The following is a 10,262-nucleotide window of genomic DNA, read 5'->3' on the forward strand; positions in this document are numbered from 1 at the left end:
GGTCATTTTATCAGTCTGTCATCATCATTCATCTGGTAGAAACAGTTATTATCTAAGATCCCTATTTTCATGGTACCCCCAAATTTTGTTACTGTATGAGGATCACGTGAAGAGTGGCAAACACATAATAAGAATCTACAGCTTCTGACAGTGCTCCTATGTCCAGCTTCTGACATTAATTCCTTAGCAGGTGAGTTGGCCTGTCTCCAAGATGGCCCCCAGTGAGCCCAGCCCCCCGGATTCATGCTCTTGTGTAGTCCCCTCCCATGTCATAGCAGAGTTGTCCTGGGAGACCAAATGAACACAGCAGCAGTGATGGTCTGTCACTTCTGAGACTGGGTCATGAAAAACATCATGGCTTCTGTCTTGCTTGCTCACTCTTGGATCACTTACCTTGGGGAAAGCTAACTGTCATGTCACAGGACATTTAAACAGTCTATGGAGAGGTCCACATGGTGAGAAACTGAGGCCTCCAGCCAACAGCTCTGTCACTGAGTGATCTTAGCAGCAGTTCCTCCAGCCTCCTCAAGCCTCCAGGTGACTCAGCCCCAGCTGATACCTTGACTGAATCATCCTGAAAGACACTGACTCAGACCCACCCAGCAAAACCACTTCTGAAATGCTGACCCACCAAAACTGAGAAGGTAAATGTTTGTTGCTTTAATAAGTTGTCGGGTAACTTGCTACATAGTGATGAATAACTAATAGATATTTCACTTAATGTCTTTAGTTCACAGGACCTCCGACAGAGAGGAACTGTACTTGAAGAGCTGCACGTCAGGAGAATTACCTGCACTGGGACCTGATTTAAATGGTGGCATTCTGGATTTTGAGCTAGTGACATACAGGGGTGAGACTTTAGGGCAGCATTGGGAGGAATAAGAGTATTTTGCCTATGGGAGGAATATGACGGTTCAAAGTATGTCTACAGATTCTTCAACATTCCTTTAAAAAGGCAGAGCCTCATTCCCCTGTACTTAAGGGTGGGCTGGACGTAAATAGATCAAGCAGAAGTGACAGTGTGACTTCAAAGACCAGCTCATAAAAGTCACTGTGTCTTCCCTTTGCTCTTCCTCTCGGAGGGCCCACTCCAGGGAAAGTCGTGAGCAGTGTTATAGAGAAGGCCACGTGACACTGAGACCTTCTGCCAAGAACTGTTTGAACGAAACTTGTGGGAGATGGCTCCTCCAGCCCCGGTCAACCCTTCAGATGACAGCAGCCCCAGCCAGCGTCCTGTCTGCAATCTCACGGGAGACCCAGAACCACTCAGCTAAGTCACTCTCAGAACCCAGTCCTCAGAAACCGAGTGAGAAAATAAATGTTGCCTTAAGTTACTAAGTTTGGGGGTTATTTGTTCACAAGAGATCATTAATGTCCCAGTGGTGAAAATTACCTGGTAATATTTTCATATTTGGATTAGAAAGAAAGTTTTGAATAAATCTAAGCAAATTTTCTTCCTACTCAGGTCATGGAAATTTCAAATGCTCTGCAATTTTTCTTGCTCCTGGCCTTCCAACATATGCTCAAAAGTTCCTTTTGTCTCTGTTATCTAATTTTTACCCAAACTTTCTCAGTCTTTAGTCGCTCTCAAAAACCTAGGAGAGAGACAGACCAAATAAACATTGGATGGATAGAAACAATAGTATACAAAGGCAGCTGGTCTGTATATACTGTATTTCATTATATACATATACAGTTGAGGTCAAGTACAAATAATTCTAAGAATATACAGAAGATACAAAACAGTCTTTAACTTTAGGTTCAAGTTAAATATTGCACCCTTGAAATTCAGCCCTGCTCTCTGGATTTTAAACTGGCTCCTCTAGCTTATTTACTTCTATTGTCCTCAGCTCCTCCAGGGAGAAGGGCATGGAGGACAGCCGACTGGGAGTCCAGGAGGCTTGAGTGTGGGACTGGTTCTTTCCTGATGGTGGAAGACCTCTCCCCTTGGACCTGTTCTCTCTTCCAACCCCTCCCTGGCCCGCCCTTCCCTTCTTTCTTTCCCCCTTTCTTCTTGCCTGCAGCTCAGGTTTTCAGCCCATTAGTTCTGTTGTGATGCTCTATGTGTGAGACTATAGTGTGTGTGTGTGTGTGTGTGTGTGTGTGTGTGTGTGTGTGTACCCAGGAAGGGGGCAGTGACAAGGTAGTGGGATGATATCTGCCACACAAATAAATAATTGCAATATTCTGTGATGAATGTGTTGCCTGTCAACTGTCTAAAAAGGCCACCAGAAAAAGTTGATTTAAGAAAGCTAAGTTTCTTAGATCTCCTTCAAGGACAGAGAACGTCATCACCCAGATTGTCTCAGGCACATCTCAGAAAGGAAATTAGAGCAGAGTATTCATCTGGCTTCAGGGCCTGGGCTGGGGGATTTTAAGGTGAGACTTGCAAGCTGGAATTGATCGGGACTGGGCAGAGTTCTGCCTTGATAGCTTTGTCTAGATGACTGGGCACAGACAAGGGGTTTGATGCTACTCTTGATGCACAAGGTGTGAGTCTTGTAAGCAAACTGTTTAGTTGGTTCACAGCCTTTTCTTCTAGGAACTTGTATTTCCTGAAGTGACTAGCTAGGTGGTTTTCGTTTGATCCTAATATTGTGTAACACAGGTGCAGGGAACTGTTGGTGTCAGCTCTCAGGGGCTGCAAAAGGAGGGACAAATTCATTCCTTCCAGGGGACAGCTGGGAGCAAAGAGGGTAAAGTTGGGAAAGTCTTGGGCAGAGAGGAGCGACTTGAGCTAGGGATCCTAGGGATGAAAGCATGAGTGTGGATTCTCCAGGGGTGCAAGCCAGGAAAGCATCTAGAATGTTTCTCAAATTTTAATGTTTGTATATATCAGCTGGGGTCTTGCTGCAATATGGATTCTGCTTCTGTGGCTTTGAGTTCCCAGACAGGGTTGATGCTCCCCGTCCTAGGAGTTAGGTCCTAGACCCATGAAAGAATGTGGAAAACCCTCGGGGCATGAGATGGTGACGTGCATTCAGGGAACACCAGCAGGGTGGCGGCATGGGTGTTGGGGGAGGGTGGAGAGGGCTGAGGTGGGAGAGAGCACCCCGACAGGAGGCCTTGTGTGCTGGGAGAGGAGCCGGGGGCTTTGTAAGCCAGGCTGCCCAACCCCACTGCGCACTGGCCTGGGCCTGCCTTAGTGGTTCTGGGTGGGTCTTGTTAACTTAGTGTGTTCTAAAACCTCCGGACGTGTTTCTCATCCACAACCAGGCTGAGAACCACTTCTGTGAGCAAGGGGTGCCCCAGGAAGGTCCTTAAAGCAGGTTTGCATCGGAGATGACTGAGAGCAGGCAGCATAGAGCTGCAGTGGGTGAAGCAGCATAGGAGGAGGGGAGCTTTGCAGATGTCCCCAAACTCTTGAATTGACGTGGATGAGGAGCTGTTTCTGGGGGAGCGAGATGGCCTGGTTTGGTGAGGAGAGAGCGAGCCCAGCTTCTGGAAATTTGCTACTCTAGGCTTGAGATGTTTCCAGGGGAGGGACGGCCTAGAGCCCACTTCCAGTCTCTAGGCCTGGAGGAATGGCATGGGACTACCGATGCCAGCCAGCTGCAGACACAGAGGAGCCCCAGTGGGCACAGTGGGGGCGGGGGTGGGATGAGCACAGTGAAAATCTGTGGAGACCTTTCCCACGTTTGCCTAAGCCTGGCCCTGACCTGGCCCTGACCTGGCCCTGACCGCGTCCTAACACCATCCAGCAATTCCTACTCAGATATGTTATCAGAAAAATGCCTTTGTGCAAATTAGAAATTTGGAATTTGACCCGTTGATGGTACAGATGCTTGCTTCCTAGATTTCTTCCAATTTTAAGTTTATCTTTTTCCTAACCAATAGAGAACTATGTTTTTTGCTTTATAATTAGAAGGGGAAGGGACAAATGTGGTAATTTCATTACCCCCCAGTTATCTTGTTGTCCTGTAAGGCCCTTACAACAATGTCCATACCACACATTTGGTTAGTATATTACATTTTCCCCTGTGCTAGTGGCCTTCCTTGCTAGCTCTTTCCTTTCCTGACACTTTGAAACTCAAAACTCCAGTTATATCTTATTCAATTTGCTAGGGACCGTTATCGTTAACCTGATTTTACAGCTGGAGACACTGTAGAGATCAGAAAATTGATGCTCAGGAGGGGTCAAGCAATTGGTCAAGGCAGTCAGTCCTACCAGCAAGAGAGCGCCAAGGAAGAGGGAGTAACAAAGAAAGGAAGCCATTAGCTTCCTTTGTCTCCTCCTGGTCCAAGCTCACTGTGCTCTCTATGGTGTTCACTCGGTCCCTGAGGACTTTCTCCTCAGGCAGTCATGGGGAACCACATTCAGCCATTGAGAAACAGGTCCCTTCAAAACCTAAAAGCCAAGTGGTCAGTTCTTGGTTTTTCAACTCTAAAACTGCTGTCTAGGTGCAAGGCAACATTTTTTTCTCATCCCCATGCTAGATTCCCCAGTCTGGGAGGAAGGGCATTGGTCATTAAAGGCTGCAGAGTCCCCCTGGGCTTACCCCCCAGCCCGGTCACCCCAAGGCTGACCATGTGGTCTCCGTGTGTGTGAACACTAGATATTGCAGATCCAAGAACCAACTGTAAGCCATCAAATATTTATTGAGTGTTTGCCTTATGTTGAGCACTGTTCTCGGTGGGGAGGTAGAGCAGGGGACAAGATGACAAAACGCCTGTTCTCTTGGAGCTCTATATCTTGGGGATGGATGAAGCAGGTAACATATACAAGTAAAATGTAATATTTGAAGATGATAAGGGCCATGGAGAAAAATGAAACATGGAAGGGGAATAGGGAATGTGTATATGTGTGTGTGTGGTGGGGGAGGTGTTGGGGAGGAATGTGGTGTGCAATTTTAGATAGGTTGACCAAAGGATAACTTTGGTCACATGACATCTGAGCCAAGTCTGGAAGGAAGTGAGGGGAACGTAGCTTATACTTCAGGGAACAGCATTCCCAGTAGAAGGAACAGCAAGTGCAAAGTACCTGAGCCACCTGAGTCCTGAAATGTTGGAGGAATGGGAAGGAAATAGTAAGTCTATAGCATAGGGAACAAAGGAAGCCAAGTAAGGTAGTTGGGCCAGTGCTATAGGTCCTGGAAGGCCACTAACAATTCTCCTCTTATGACTCCCAGGCCAGACCCGCCATACTATCATCCACCATTCTGGGACTGCCCTGCCATTTGGCTCTCCCCATGCACACAGCCCCTTTCAATGGCCCAGGCCAGGCAGATGCCCCGGGAGTGGATGTGGAAGTTAGGGGGTTGAGTGGGGAGGCAGACCCCTCGCTGGGGGGGTGGGGCATAGGCTGTGAGGGAAGCCCCCCCCATTCGGTCCTGTTTTCTTCCCCTGACCTTATCTTTACCAGATTCCACATGTCATATTTTTAAGTTGTTCAAACCATCCATATTTCAACAGTTGGTAGCCTGAGGTATTCCACTGTAGCATTAGCAGCTGAAGACCCATCGTGATTTCAGTCTTTTAATGCTTCTAAACATTTAATATTTCCAAAAGATCGGCCTTCTTTTTCCTTCCACAAATGAATACTGTCTACTTTCAGTCAAGTACACATCTCTTCGGTCGTCCAACTGCTTCCATGTCTGGAACGGTGTGCGTGTTGGAAGATGTAACAATTTGCTTTGAGAGCCTGCTGTTTGTTGTCTCTGCACTAGCAGATTGGTCTGAATCACTCCCTGGTTAGCAACTTTAAGTGACCAGGTGTTTGAAAGACCCGCTAGCGTCCACTTGGGGGCCTCAGCTGGTACTGTGGAGACCTGAGGGACCGGCCATGCCGACGGCTTCCTTCTCCAGAAGAGGGCGACCAAGGGCCACGTTGAGTGTGGAGGCCTCTGGGTAGGGTCTGTCTGAGGCCTCACAGCCGCCAAGCAGCCAGGAGGAAGCAAGGGAGCCATGTTCCCCTTTCCTTCTCCAGGCTCTCTAGTCAGATTCTAGTTCATTCTTAGCTTTGCATGTCTCTTTTCATTTCTCAGCCTCCTGTCCCAGCTCCTGGCTGTGTCTCCTCTACCTGCCCCAGACTCCTCCCAATCTCAGTCCCCCTTCCCCACCCACACCTTTGCTGGTTTCCAGAGTCATCTCTCTGAAGCGCTTGCTCACAAACCTTCAAGAGCCCCGTAGCATTATAGGTTCAAGTTTAAAGCCCTCAGCATGGCATTCGGGCCCTGGAAACTCAAACCACAACCTGCTTCTGCAGTTTTCTCTGCCTTTTACCCCCCTCCACAAAAGCCCTCCCCACCTCCATGTCGAGTGAGTGGATCAGGGGGGTTTGCACATACAGTCCAAGCTGAGGGCCTTCACCCCTCCCAGCAGTGTGACTTTGGCAAGGAGCCTGACCTCTTTGGGCCCTACATTTCTACACCTATACATGGGGCTGAGTAATGCCTTCCCCTCGGGTTGGCGTAACAAGTAAAGGACACTAAATGTGAAGTTCTTTGCATGCAGCACCCACAAGACAAATGTCGTTATTGTCCATCATCTGTTTACTCTGAGCTTCCCTCCCTCTTTGCCATTGTCCAAATTCCCTGACCTCTGTACCTCTTAACATTCCACCCTTAAAGGTCCTGCCTCCCTTCTGCCCACCCTCCTCTCCCTCAGGGCCCCATGGTCTCTGTAATTTCCTTTGAGCGCCCCTCGTGCCCAGAGCCAGGCAGCAATAAACTCTCCTCCTGAGCACTCCCTACCCAGCCAGCACGCTGCTAGGCACGGTAGGGTCCTGCAGTGAGAGGGCAGACCAGGTCCTGGTCGTCGTGATATGTGTACTCTGGTAGACAAAGGAAATGCTAAGGAAATAAATGTGTGAGATGAATTTCAAAAGGGAGACTACACATGGCTCTGGGACCATAACTTCTATCTGGTCTGGATTAGGCCAGGGACACCAAAGGCCTTCCTGAGAGAGATGTATTTAACCTGAGGTGGAAACATGATTAAATTGGGCCAAATGGAGAGTAGAAGAATATTCCAGAAAGAGAGAACTGTGCACATCTATTCTGCTCACTTTTGAGTCTGCAGGACCAGGGACTGTATCTTATTCCCATAAAGTCTCCAACAGTACCTAGAAAACCCCTTGCCCAGAGGTATTGTTCAAAAGTAGTTTAACACAAAATACAAAGGAATAAAGAGTTTTAAAATCACCATCTTCAAAATGATGGAAAAACAAGCGTTTTCTGTTCCCATGGTTTCAGTGCCTTTCTTGGTTTGGTTCTTTTGAATCAGTTACCAATATTACAGTAATAAAAAAAAAAAGACAAAAAAAAAAAACCAAACAAACCTAGATCACCTGCTTTTGAGGGCCGGGGGCCTCACAAGATGTTATGGTGAGTTTCTTCAGGATGGCTGTGCATCATGCCCAGGAGCGAGAGAGTGCTACCTGTGTGCGAGTGTGCAAGTCTCTTCAGCTCACACACTGAACTCCTCCCTTCAGTAGACTGTGGGGTTGGATCAGGACACCCTAACAAGCAACTTCAAGACAAGAGTCTTCTTGTTTCGTTGAAATATGAGGGTCCAACTTACATATCTTTTGATGAGAAATTTTCAGTTGCCCCTGATGAAGATGACCACAGGCAGCTCGCCACCTTACCCAGCTCCAGGATGGGCACTCCTATCCCGCGTACTGCAGAGGAACAAGGTCGACGGAAAAGACCCACCATACGAAATATGAAAGTAGCAGCTCCACGCACTTCGTACCAAGCCTGACCATAGGGATTTTTGCCAAGGTCCCCAAAGCTGGGGCTAGTCCTCAGGCTGTGGTACACGTGGGGCTATCCCCAGTCATGTTCCTTCCACTCCCAGGGGAAGTGTCAGGGGCCCAGCTCACTGCCCCAACTGGCTCCCCTGTGAGTGGGGCTGCTCCAGCCTCCCTCTCAATACAGCATCTCCACTGATAAACCCTTGGGGGATTCTGGCCTCTCAAAGGCAGGGATGGGGTTGACTTCATAGTACTGTTCTCCTCCGGAGCAAGATGGCTTTGAACACAGAGATCTGACTGCCCTAATTTTTCAGGGGTGGCATGTGGGAAGGAAGGGATTTCCCTTTGTATCTCAAAAATATCATGCCTTTCATTTTACACTTAGCCAAATACTGTAGCCCCTTTCTTTTCAAGAGAAAGAAAGAGTTAGTAACTGATGGTTAAATATTGGTTACTGGTGATTTCATTTTAACCCTTGATCAGTTAAGGCTGAGAACCAAGCAACCAAACATCATTGGTTTCATCTGTACTCAAATACAGCAGCCCCCTTCTCCGCGGTTTCAGTTACCCGCGGTCAACCTCCGGCGAAGCAGGCGCTTTTTCTGATCTTAACGCTGCGTCACAAAACCTATGTCATTAACCTTACTTCAATTCATCATGATGGCGTCTTATCAACTCACCTCGTCACAAGAAGGGTGAGTGCATTATTTTGATATAGATTTTGAGAGAGACCACTTTCACATAACTTTTATTACAGTATATTGTTATAGTTCTATTTGTTATTAGTTATTGTTGTTAATCTCTTACTGTGTCTAATGTATAAATTAAACTTTATCACGGGTATGCATGTATAGGAAAAAACATAGTATATAGAGGGTTTGGTACAATCCATGGTTTCAGGCGTTCACCACGGGTCTCAGAACATATTCCTGGCAGATAAGGGGGGACTATAGTAAAAATCTTGAGTAAATGAACTCTTTACATCTGGGAGTCTTAGAGGACCATGAGAGAAGGAACTTAGACCTACAGGATCAAAGAGGAGAGGTTATCTTGGCAGAAGACAAAATAAAATCGAGACATGTCCCTCCATAGCCATCTGATCCCAGGAACTGAATTCCATCAGCCAGAGCTGGACTCTTCCTCCCCAGAATGCTGAAGGCAAGCTGGGAGTCAGTGGGGGGTGGGAGAGCTCCTTTAAACCCACTTGCAGCAGGCCTCCTTTTTTTTTTTTTTTAAGATTTTATTTGACAGAAAGAGACACAGCGAGAGAGGGAACACAAGCAGGGGGAGTGGGAGAGGGAGAAGCAGGCTTCCCGCTGAGCAGGGAGCCCGATGCAGGGCTCGATCCCAGGACCCTGGGATCATGACCTGAGCCGAAGGCAGACGCTTAATGACTGAACCACCCAGGTGCCCCGCAGCAAGCCCTTTAAAGTGGCAAATGTGACTTTGTTCCTGGAGCTCAGGGCCGGGGCTGACACGGAGGACAAAGATACCAGGTAGAAATGTGGCTGGAGCTGGAAAGGTCTTATTCAACTCCCCCAACCCTGCCTTTTTTTTTTTTTTTTTTTTTTTTTTTTAAGTTGGAGAGACATAAGGGGAAAAAACTATGGGTGATTCAGGAAGGTTTTTGTCTTTTTTAAGATTTATTTATTTATTTATTTGAGAGAGAGAGGCCCGAAGTGGGGCCCCAAGGTTTTTAATTGCTAAAGGTGAATATGGTGAGTAGTGCCATAAAATACCCTGAATGGAAAGAACTATAGTTGGTGAACAAGAACATCAACCTGGAGCAGTGAGTTCAGGCAATTCTGAAAATGGGACCTGGGCTGGGGTCTGCAGTATGACAAAGATCCGGAAGGAAGTAAACTAACACAGGGAGTGCAAACAATGTGGTGCTTGGGGGAAATGCAGGTCTGCTTCTTGGCTTCGGCAAATCCCTCCTTCTTAGAGTCAGTGACAAGGAAGGTCCCTGGTGGGTCAAACACCTGGCAGTTTTCCACCGGCTAAGGCTGCTCAGCATTGCTGCTTTCATGGGGACTGTTTTCTATGCCCTGCCTCTAGGGAGTGAGTGTACAGTAAAGAGCAGGTACATGAACTTGATGATTTCCTTCTGATCCAACCATTGAGAAAACTGTAAAACCAGCTAACAAATCTGTTCAGGATATAAGTCTTCATCTGAATCTATGCTTAGATATTTCAGAAAATGGCGGATGAGCACAAAGATGGAAGAAGTGATAGGTTTCTAAGGACAAAGAACTAGCAATATTTTAAAACCTAGAGATTTCTGCCCAAGAGTACAAGGCATGCACGACCGAGGTTTCATTGATTCTGGCCGAAAGATTGGCACGGAGTGTATTTTATCATGTTTGCCTCCTGAGCAGCCACCACAAGGGGCAGACAGACGCTCAGGGAGATGTGCTGGATGCTTCCATCACAGAGAATGGGAGGTGGTCAGGGTGGTGCCAGGCCAGGGCACCATCTGCTGCCCGAACGCACTCCTGCTGAGTTGGGCACACGCCTCTCCCTTCACACCCCCCCCCCCCCCCCCCCCCCCCCCCCCCCCCCCCCC

The 10,262-nt window shown here is 47.7% G+C and overlaps 1 long non-coding RNA gene across 1 annotated transcript; it reads left to right on the plus strand.

Annotated features, from left to right (window-relative positions):
• The first annotated feature begins 207 nt into the window (after positions 1-207).
• LOC141374389 (uncharacterized) lies at positions 208-1,317 on the plus strand. The gene is made up of 3 exons (XR_012381217.1): positions 208-644; positions 731-850; positions 1,083-1,317. It is a non-coding gene; the product is annotated as an uncharacterized lncRNA (long non-coding RNA).
• Positions 1,318-10,262: the final 8,945 nt, after the last annotated feature.

This window comes from Callorhinus ursinus, unplaced genomic scaffold (genome assembly GCF_003265705.2).
Source record: "Callorhinus ursinus isolate GAN/ISIS: 27379988/994484 unplaced genomic scaffold, GSC_fseal_2.0 scaffold17, whole genome shotgun sequence".
NCBI lineage: Eukaryota > Metazoa > Chordata > Mammalia > Carnivora > Otariidae > Callorhinus > Callorhinus ursinus.